Genomic DNA, 11773 nt, shown 5'->3' on the forward strand with positions numbered 1-11773 from the left:
GTGAAATACTTGTGAAAAAATTCAATTTTCTGTACCATTAAATAATGTAACACCCTTTGGAATTGCTGGATTCAAACGTGTAACCTGACAGAGACGACGCCCATCCAACATAGAAAACTACAGCTACCGCTTCTTACGACTTGCTTTCCAACGAGATGACAGGTTATAACACATATTTCTATGTTTTTTCGCCCAAAAAAGTGACATTTCAGCTTTGTTCTCCTAAACTGCGGTTTAGCCCACTCCAGTCAGCAGATGGCGGATGTGCTGTGGACGTAATAATCTAGTGGACGGGCGAGGTTTGTTTTCGTTTGCGTCATCAACAACAAGCCAGTCAGACACATCCTCGGGAGTTCGCCAGCAACCATAGCCACGAAACATTATAGCTTCTGAGGACGCTTTCAGATTGTATGGATTTCACTGGTGTGTTTGAAAACACATTTCTGTCGTATTAGATAGTTGCCGCTCATTTAATTTCATTATTGTCGTTCTTTCTAATCAGCACAGATAAAATAGCTCAAATAGCCTAGCATTAGGCTAGTCGCACATGTTTAACTAGCTATTTTATTTATTTCACCAGGCACGTTTCAGCTATCCTAGAGCACTAAGACTCCAATCCGCCTGTACCATTGAGTTCATCAAAACGGATCCTTGCATACCTGCATTGAAAGAAGCAGGAGGTCCTGCGGACGGAGAGAAAGAAGCTCTGGGAGGGCTGAACGATGTCGTGAAAAGAAGAGGAGCGAAGAGGGAGGGCTGTGACAGTAAAACAAGAAGTAGAGGGTGTTATCCCCGCTGGTAAAGAAGAAGAGAAAGAACGTTTACAGTGAAAGAAGAGGAAGACGCGTTTCAGAGTGAAAAGAGGAGGAGGATTTACAAAGTAAAAGAAGAATGAGAGAAGAGGTTTTCAGTGACAGAAGAGGAAGTGAGGCGTTCAGAGTGACAAGGAGGATGTTACTGAGGAGGAAGAGAAAGTCCGATGCCCATCGAGAGGCATCCTATTGTCGGCTGTATCACCGCCTGGTACGGCAACTGCTCCGGCCCGCAACCGCAAGGCCTCTCCAGAGCTGTAGGTGCGATGCCCCAGACGCAACTCACCAGCGGGCAAACGACATTGCCGCCAGGAGCACCTACACGCACTGGCCGAATGTCACATGGAAGGGAAAACAGAATCACAAGGGAACAGACAAGAGACCACCCGAGCCGCTGCCGTGTTCACCCCGCTATCTCTGCGCAGAAGGCAGGGTCAAGTACAGGCATCAAAGCAGGGACCGAGAGACTGAAAAACAGCTTCTATCTTCAAGCATTCAGACTGTTAAATAGCCATACAGGAGGACATTAGAGCCTGCTGCCTAGTATAAGCACAGACTTGGAAATATTGGGCACATTTTAATAAAGATGGAACCTAGTCAACTTTTAGTAATGGTTTACATATCTGGACCATTACTCATGCTCAGATACGTTCTCTATCGTATCTAGAGTAACTATGATATGATACTCAAAGTATATCTGATTATACATCTACTTCTATCCTGTATTATTCTCCATATGTAACTGATCGTATCGTAACTTAGTCATGATACTCATCTCAAATATTACTATATTACTTGCTTGATCTCTAATACATTTATATATATTGATGTTAAGATACTGACTCGTGACTACATATTCTACGTTTAGTATACTTAGTCTCTGTATTCTAGTTCACTCATATGTATATACTGTATTCATCTACTGCGTATCTTGAGTCTATGTATACTATCAATTCATTTAGTTAGATACTACTTGCACTAGCTTGGGCTAGGACACGCATTTAGTTTAGATATTACTGCACTGTTGGAGCTAGGAACAATTTTAGTTAGATATACGCATGTTGGAGCTAGGACAACAATCATTTTAAAGTTAGATACACTAGCACTGTTTGGAGCTTAGGAAACCAAGCATAGTTTAGAGATACTACAACATGCTGTTGGAGCTAGGAACACAAGCATTTAGTTAGATATTACTAGCATTCTGGTATTGGAGCTAGGAACACAATCATTTAGTCAGATACTACTGCATTTCTGTATTTGGATGCTAGGAACACATGCATTTAGTTAGATACTACTGCACTGTTGGAGCTAGGAACACAAGCATTTAGTTAGATACTACTCACTTGTTGGAGCTAGGAACACAAGCATTTTAGTTAGATACTACTGCACTGTTGGAGCTAGGAACACAATCATTTAGTTAGATTATACTGCAACTGTTGGAGCTAGGAAACACAATTCATTTAGTTGTATATTACTGGACTGTTGGAGCAGGACACAATCATTTAGTTAGATATTACTGTTGGAGCTAGGAACACAAGCATTTAGTTAAGATATTACTGTTGGAGCTAGGAACACAAGCATTTAGTTAGATACTACTGTTGGGGCTAGGAACACAAGCATTTAGTTAGATAATACTGGACTGTTGGAGCTAGGAACACAAGCATTTAGTTAGATATTACTGCACTGTTGAGCTAGGAACACAGCATTTAGTTAGATATTACTGTTGGAGCTAGGACACAAGATTTAGTTAGATATTACTGTTGAACTGCTAGGAACACAAGCATTTAGTTAGATACTACTGTTGGAGCTAGGAACACAAGCATTAGTTAGATATACTGGACTGTTGGAGTAGGAACACAAGCATTTAGTTAGATATTACTGCACTGTTGGAGCTAGGAACACAAGCATTTAGTTAGATACTACTGCACTGTTGGAGCTAGGAACAACAAGCATTTCGTTAATATACTGACTGTGTACTAGAAACACAAGCATTTAGTTAGATATTATGTCGGAGCTAGAAAACAAAGCTTTCGCTACACCGCGCAATGACATCTGCTAAACACGTGTATGTGAACAAATAACATTTTGATTTGATTTGTAGGATGCAGTTTTTGGAGGGAAGGAGGAGGGAGCGATAACTGGCACGTTGGTGGAAGAGGAGGAGGAGAAGAAAGAGGAGGAGGAGGAGGAGGGAGTGACAACTGGTACATTGGTGGAAGAGGAAGGAGGAAGTAGGGAGGGAGGAGGAGTGATAACTGGTACATTGGTGGAAGGAGGAGGAGGAGGAGGGAGTGATAACTGGTACATTGGTGGAGGAGGAGGAAGAGGAGGAGGAGGGAGAGATAACCTGTCCATTGGTGGAAGAGGAGGAGGAGGAGGAGGAGGGAGAGATAACTGATACATTGGTGGAGGAGATAGAGGAGGAGGAGGAGGAACAGGAGACCTGATTAACACCAGTAAGTAGTGTTTTAGTGGAGGAGGAGTTTTTAGTGGGAGGAGGGTGTTTTAGTGGGAGGAAGGAGTGTTTTGTGGGAGGAGGAGGGGTGTTTAGTGGGAAGGAGGGGTGTTTTAGTGGGAGGAGGATGTTAGTGGTGAGGAGGGGTGTTAGTGGGAGGAGGGGTGGTTTTAGGGGAGGAGGAGGGGTGTTTTAGTGGGGAGGAGGAGGGGTTGTTTTAGTGGGAGGAGGAGGGGTGTTTTATGTGGAGCAGGAGGAGGGGTGTTTTAGTGGGAGGAGGAGTGTTTTAGTGGTGAGGAGGAGGGGGGTTTTAGTGGGAGAGGAGTGGAAGGCGGGGGTTAAAGAGGTTCTAGAGTGAGAAGGTGTGGTCTCAGGTGTTGTTCTAAGCAACAACTAATTCAGTCTGGAGCATTCTACTTGTTGTGATCACTGGATTGTTTTTTTTTTTTAATGTTCTGTTCTTTTGACCTTTTATTTCCATACTAAGGAAATCTCCGGGGCGCTTGCGGGTCGTTCCTGTCCGCGTCTGCCCAAGGTTGTGAATCGGCTTCAGTCAGCACCTGAGGTACAGCACAACGTGCGTGAGGAACACGGAGGAGAGGGTCCTCCTTTGTAATTGGCGGTCGGGCCGTGTCAATATCAGACAGCAGCCGTGTCCATTGACGGGATGCTCCACCCGGCTCAGCAGGCTGGATCGGCACATGGAGTCGCACACAGAGCTCAACAGATCGCAGAGGAGACGGGCTATACAGGAACTGAGGAGACGGCTGACCATGGAGCGGCTGGCCGCGTTGAGGGCGTCCAACCCCGTCGTCCCGCTGACCACCCGTTTGGATATTGTGGAGGGGGAAACGAAGCAGGAAGACGAAGAGGAGAAGAAGAAGGTGAGCTGCAAAGATTATTCCTGCCACTGCCGAGCGTCGATCCTGAGGCTGCGGAAAGCTTTGCAAGAGCGGGACGAGGCCCTGACCAAGAGAAGTGCGACCAACCAATCCATTAGAGAGGACAACCTGAGACTGACCTCTGAATTTAATAGAGCGAGGAAGAGGTACCAGCTACTGAAAAGGCAGAGTGTCAGGGCGAGATCAGCAAAGGCCAGGTCAGCAAAGAGGTCCAGGTTTCAGACCGAGCCRTCTCCTCCTACGTCAGACACAGAACAAGAGGAGCTGCAGGAGGACCGAGTCGTGGGTTCAAGGGCCCAGACAGAGGAAGCCACGGCGCCCGGATCTAGCAGCCAAAGTCCCTTCCCGGGCTCTGCTCTGAGTAAGTACTGTCTTTAAATAGTTTTTGTATTTGAAAAGTATTTGGAAAAGCCTAAAAGGGCGACTGTTTTTCTTTGTGTTGACGTTGTATTAAAGTGTTTGGGTCCAGCTAATCACAGTTCCAGAGCCTTCAGAACGTATTCAGACCCCCCCCTTGACTGATTCCACTGTTTTTCTTTGTGTTGACGTTGTATTAAAGTGTTTGGGTCCAGCTAATCACAGTTCCAGAGCCTTCAGATAGTATTCAGACCCCTTGACTGATTCCACATTTTGTTACGTTACAGCCTGAATTCAAAATGGATGAAATTGATTTCTCTCCCCCTGTCTACAGACCCCATTATGACAAAATCAAAACATGTTTGTAGAAATGTTTGCAAATTTATTGAAAATTTAAAATACAGAAATATATAATTTACATAAGTATTCACACCCCTGAGTAAATACATTTTAGAAGCACCTTTGGCAGCGATTACAGCGATTACAGCGATTACAGCGATTACAGAGTCTTTCTGGGTGAGTCTCTAAGAACTTTCCACACCAGAATTGTGCAACATTATTCTTTAAAAAATTCTTGAAGTTTTGTCAAATTGTTTGTTGATCGTTGCTAGACAGCCATTTCCAGGTCTTTCCGTAGATTTAAGTCAAAACTGTAAACTTGGCCGCTCCGGAACATTCACTGTCTTCTTGTTAAGTAACTCCAGTGTAGATTTGGCCTTGTGTTTTAGGTTATTGTCCTGCTGAAAGGTGAATTCATTTCCCAGTGTCTGGTGGAAAGCAGACTGAACCAGGATTTCCTCTAGGATTKTGCCTGTGCTTAGTGCCGTTCTGTTTATTTTTTTATCCTGAAAAACTCTCCAGTCCTTAACAATGACAAGCATACCCATAACATGACGCAGACACCACTATGCTTGATAATACGGAGAGTGGTACTCACRTTTTTTTTTACCCAKCTACCAATAGGTGCTCTTCTTTACGAGGCATTGGAAAACCTCCCTGGTCTTTGTGGTTGAATCTGTGTTTGAAATTCACTGCTCGACTGAGGTGAGGTAGTCATTCAAAAATAATTTTAAACACTATTATTGCACACAGTGAGTCTATGCTACTTATCTTATACCTGGTAAAATAAGGGTTAAGTAAACTTGTTAAGGGCATTTTTACTCCTCGGCGTACCATTACATAAGGGTTTGAAAACTTATCGACTCAACACATTTCAGCTTTTCATTTTTAATTAATTTGTAATAAAAAAGAATGTGAAAAATTTAATTCCACTTTGACATTATGGGGTATTGTGACAAAAAATAAATAATCTTAAATTTAATTCATGTTAAATTCAAGTTGTGACACGACAATAAGTGGAAAAAGTGAAGCGGTGTGAATATTTTCTGAAGGTCCTGTAACTTTAGGGTCACTTCTGATAGGGCCTGTCCTCCGCTGTGTCTGGCCTGCTTCACTCTGCCTAGACCCCTACCAGTCCTCCGCTGTGTCTGGCCTGCTTCACTCTGCCCCAGACCCCGCCCGTCCTCCGCTGTGTCTGGTCTGCTTCACTCTGCCCTAGACCCCACCCGTCCTCCGCTGTGTCTGGCCTGCTTCACTCTGCCCCAGACCCCTACCTGTCCTCCGCTGTGTCTGGCCTGCTTCACTCTGCCCCAGACCCCTACCTGTCCTCCGCTGTGTCTGGCCTGCTTCACTCTGCCCCAGACCCCTACCTGTCCTCCGCTGTGTCTGGCCTGCTTCACTCTCCCCAGACCCCCCGTCCTCCGCTGTGTCTGGCCTGCTTCACTCTGCCCTAGACCCCACCCGTCCTCCGCTGTGTCTGGCCTGCTTCACTCTGCCCAGACCCCTACCTGTCCTCCGCTGTGTCTGGTCTGCTTCACTCTGCCCTAGACCCCACCCGTCCTCCGCTGTGTCTGGCCTGCTTCACTCTGCCCCAGACCCCTACCTGTCCTCCGCTGTGTCTGGCCTGCTTCACTCTGCCCCAGACCCCTACCTGTCCTCCGCTTGTCTGGCCTGCTCACTCTGCCCAGACCCCTACCTGTCCTCCGCTGTGTCTGGCCTGCTTCACTCTGCCCCAGACCCCTACCTGTCCTCCGCTGTGTCTGGCCTGCTTCACTCTGCCCCAGACCCCTACCCGTCCTCCGCTGTGTCTGGCCTGCTTCACTCTGCCCCAAACCCCACCCGTCCTCCGCTGTGTCTGGCCTGCTTCACTCTGCCCCAGACCCCGCCCGTCCTCCGCTGTGTCTGGCCCGCTTCACTCTGCCCAGACCCCGCCCGTCCTCCGCTGTGTCTGGCCGCTTCACTCTTCCCCAGACCCACTGCTCCTCCGCTGGTGCCTAATCTAGGCCCCGCTTGTGTTCACCATCGCGATGGCACTCCCCGCTTCCACCTTGGTTCATAGCGAGGGACTCCTGCCCTTAGCCAACCATCCTCCTGGCCGCTAGGTGGCTAACTGTTCGCCATCTGATCCTTAAGGCGCGTTCAGATCTGGGGTCCAGTTGCTCACGTCGAACGGTCCCCTGACGTCACACTCCGACCTCGTGGCCAACGCCGCTCCTTTCCCTGGCCCTGTAGTGCAGTGAACCTATATTAATAGGCGGTGTCAGAGGAAAAGCCCCACATGAGAGATTGTCCAGGAGACTCCAGTCACCCATAGGCTCTTCAACTAGACTGTTTTTCGTGCCCCATGAGCTCCACCCGACCACGTTTCTCGAGAACATACAACAGCTCCCTCCTCAAAGCTGCTCTGTATCCGCCTCAAGCCATAAGACTGCTGGCCTTGCTTCCATGAACAATTTCGTAACTCATCTGACACCCGCGCGAGACCATTCTACATCTTGACCCCTCTCCGCTATGGTCTTCGGCACCCCCCCTCCCCTTTTGTGCACTGTGCTACTCACGGGTTGTTTTGTTACCTATGCACTCGCTTCATACCCATACTCCACTCGCTTCCCACTGACACCATATCCCATCGTTCACAGATTTCAGCGCTGTGATGCTTAGTGCCGGCTGTACCCCCGGCACACTGTACTCTCTCGTGCCCGCATAACTCGCGCTGCCCCTCCCATACTCGGTATATGCTGCGTTCCACACCTGACTCTGGCCACGCTATAGTCCTCACTGTCCCCCTGGTGCTCACAGTATTAACCCGCACCTCCCCACGTACCCTGTACCCTCGCTACCCTGGTGTTGCCCCCTGTATATAACCATCCCACACTGACTTCGGTACGGTGCCCAACTGTATATAGCCTCCACACTGACTCGGTACCGGTGCCCCCTGTATTAAGCCGCCACGCTGACTCCGGTTAGGCTCTCCTGTACTATCACTCGTCCCACATGGGACCTTACCGCGTCCTCGCTGTAGTTAGCCTCTCACCTGACTGGCTAACGGTGCCCCTGTAATAGCCCTCCACTGTGGGACTCTACCGCGTGCGCCACCTGTCGTTCTTAGTCTGAGTTCCCCCGCTGACTCGCTGTTACCCTTTGCGCCCCTCGTAGTATGCCTACTCTCATGTAGATTATTTCTCAATTGTTTACTTTTGATATATTCTGGTTTAGTACTCTGGTAAACGTTTTCGTTCTGCTGCCTCTGAGAAACCGGCACTGTTGGTTAAGGGTTTTACAGTTAGATCACATTTCACGCTGTAAAGTCTAAGTTTGGTCTTCTTGGACCTGCATTTCTTGTGGTCACAAAAAACACTATATATTTATAGACTTCTTCTTTAATGTCTCGCTGACACCCCTCCCCCAGACGTGTCTCTTTATTGCGTTAGTTCATTGTGCTATTCACTCTTACCCTGTGCGCTCCACTATATGACCGGTGTCTATTGCACACAGTGACCTCTCGGGAGTAGGTTTGCCTCTGTGCTGGCCTATGGGATGGTCTTGTTAGTACTCGGCCATGAGGAACAAGCAGGGTTGGACACGCCATGTTATTAATCCCACACACCGACTCTGTGGCTTCATATGAAACCCCATTCCTGGGAATTAGATTTTTACAAACTCGCCCCTGTCGTCTTACCACAGAAGGTGTCAGGTCTGTCCCATTTCCAGCTATTGTTACGAGGCGCCTTTGTCACCAGAACCTATGACTGCGGTTGATAGGGGGAAACCTCATGCTTATTATAGAAAAAATAATTAGGGAAAAGTTTTTTTAGTAAACTGAAATAAAAATAACAAACCTGTTTGAAAGAATGAAAACTATTCCAAAACTATCTTTGACTCCAAAACTAAAATAGCCTAAAAGTAATAACATCACATGCATGCAAGTCTTGAATATTTATATCTTACCTTTGGACAAAAATAGAATTGTGGTTTTAAATATTTTTTACGTGGTTTTATAAATTCTTTCTGAACCTGGTGGCTGGTGCTCCATGGGATGGCAATGTTCAAATAGACCTAGCTTGTGTATCACTATCACTTGCTATCACCAGAAATACTTTAAGAAATGAGGATATTGGGAAACTCCTTTCGATTCGTATTAACAGCTTAAAGAAAATAAATTGGCATTGAATTATCCTCTGTGAACAAGAAGCACAAACATTCCAAATATTTCAGAGATGTGAGATAATTAACTTGTTCTCTGTAATATCGTATAGCTTGGCAATCGTACATTATTGTGACGACCCTCCCACTCTGTCTGCCGTATTCTCTCTTGTTTCCTTATTAGGATGTCGGTGGGCGGAGTTTGGAGCGGTCGTCAGCTACATGGAGACACCTGGGCCCGGGTGTCTCCCAGGATAAATACACCACTTCCCCATTCATGGAGGGGACTCTCTCCATGTAGACACCTTGATAGATTCGGTTATGTTTCATGGTGCTTTTTGGTTGTTTGTTTTAGCATCTTTCAACACCCTGCATTATCACATTTCCTGCATGGCAAAACATCACTACACTGCTGATTCTGATTACACACACCATTGTATATTATACCTAGTTTCTTTATCTAATAAATATATTTGTTACTCCTTATTTCCACGTTGGTCTCCCTTTTGTTACGGGCTCTGAGCCGGTTCGTGACATTATGTACTTTCAAGGAAATAGGCATGTTTCTCAACTCATATCCTGACTTTAAAAAGGGATTTCGTGAGAATTAGCTTAAACTGTGTCTCAGCATGACAATGTGAACGCGATTGGTCGACATGGTCTTGGACGGGCGTTATATACGCTTTGACATTTTCTGGAATAGTTTTTATTTGAAAACGTTTTTGTTTACTTGCCTGCCTATTGAATTTGGAATGCACTGTACTGTTCATCTCTGAAACTCACTTAGATAATTCCTTTGTTACAGCAGTAGCAATACAGGGATATAACATCTACAGAAAAGACAGGAATGCTTATGGGGGAGGTGTTGCTGTAAACAATGCATTCGGGAAAGTAGTCAGACCCCTTGACTTTTTCCACATTTTGTTACGTTAAAGCCTTATTCTAAAATGTATTAAATTCTTTCCCCCCCCTTTCATTTAGCTAATTTATTTGGCACACCTGCTTTTGGGGAGTTTCTCCCATCCTTCTCTGCAGATCCTCTCTAGCTCTGTCAAGTTGGATGGGGGGTCCATGTTGTTGTTAGGTGAAGTTATGGGTCCTACAGTAGGTCTATGTTGTTAGATGAAGTTATGGGTCCTACAGTAGGTCTATGTTGTTGTTAGGTGAAGTTCTGGGTCCTACAGTAGGTCTATGTTATTGTTAGGTGAAGTTATGGGTCCTACAGTAGGTCTATGTTGTTGATAGGTGATGTTATGGGTCCTACAGTAGGTCTATGTTGTTGATAGGTGATGTTATGGGTCCTACAGTAGGTCTATGTTGTTGATAGGTGAAGTTATGGGTCCTACAGTAGGTCTATGTTGTTGTTAGGTGAAGTTATTGGTCCTACAGTAGGTCTATGGTATAACTAGCCGTTTCCMRATTAGCTTGGAGGAGTTTCTGTGTTTGCTAAAACGCAATTTGGTTGCAGAGGGCAAAGAACGATGCAGAGAGCGATGCACCTATTTGGGGATGTCTGATAGTATTTACACACCACCACTAATGATTTGTGGAGCTTCTCAAAGTAATTTTCTCTTCACCTCAAACAGCAAGTAAACAAAGTCTTACTAAAATCAATTGGCGTATGACAATAGTTCCTCAAAGTAGTGCGGACGAAAGGGATAACAAGTTGGTGAAGCAACAGATGTGCTGGAATGAAAACAATATAGATGGAATGAGAACAATATAGATGGAATGAGAACAATATAGATGGATGAGAACAATATAGATGCTACTTTGAGAACACAAACTCTCACATCTTTCACAGCAAGGGAGTCCAGGGGATGACTGGAGGAGCAATGGAGGAAGCACTGTAGGATTCTCTTTGCGTGAGTACAGTTGGTGAGACTGAGTGGACGATGGTGAAGAACAGTGTAGTGAAAAGGGCTAAAGTTGGTAATGAACAGCAGTTTAGGGTCGGAGTGGGAATCATCAGCAAGGATGTTTTTGTGGGTGACCTGTTAACGGTCTCAAAGATGGTGAAAGATGAATTGGGTAAAGTGGAATCGGTTCGAGTGACCAGGAGCGGTATGATACTGATTGTGTGTCAACAGCACAAAAGGAGAAAGCTTTGTGTGGTTTAGGTTAAACATTTCAGGTAGACGCTCGTTGATTAAAATGAATGATAGATGGAAGGTCTTACTGTGGTTTGGTGAAGTGGTTCTCCCATCTTATGTAAAACCTGGGTAAGTGAGATATACAGAAGCTGCTGCAGTGTTACAATTGTAAAAAAGTTTGGACATGTGGCAAGTGTTTGTCGAAGGAATAAATATGTCGTAGTCAGATGAAGCATGTTGTAATTGTGATGGGAATCACGTTCCCGAGTTCCCGGAGTGCCCTGTACGGATGAAGGATGTCACAGTAGCTAGGATGATCAGGCCCATCCAGCAGGTGTCCTATGTGGAGGCAGTGATAATAGCTGAAGGACTAGAGAGGAGAAGGTAGTTCATGTCCCACAGATTGCAGTGCAGCCATGCAGGAGAAGGATCCCAACACACTAATAGTGAACAAGGTGGACTTTGTTGTGTTTATAGAGCAAGTGATAAATTGCATTAATCAATTATTAGTAACCTTCGTCCAAAACTAGCAGTTTCCGCATTAGCTTGGAGGAGTTTCTACAACTAAGTTGCGTTTGCATTGCCCTCACTGCCACAGTGATAAAATGCATTAATAATAAACTAATAAAACATCTAAGAAGCTAGACATCATTGTGAAGGCGGCAAATAGAT

Source organism: Salvelinus sp. IW2-2015, unplaced genomic scaffold (genome assembly GCF_002910315.2).
Source record: "Salvelinus sp. IW2-2015 unplaced genomic scaffold, ASM291031v2 Un_scaffold4199, whole genome shotgun sequence".
NCBI classification, from domain to species: domain Eukaryota; kingdom Metazoa; phylum Chordata; class Actinopteri; order Salmoniformes; family Salmonidae; genus Salvelinus; species Salvelinus sp. IW2-2015.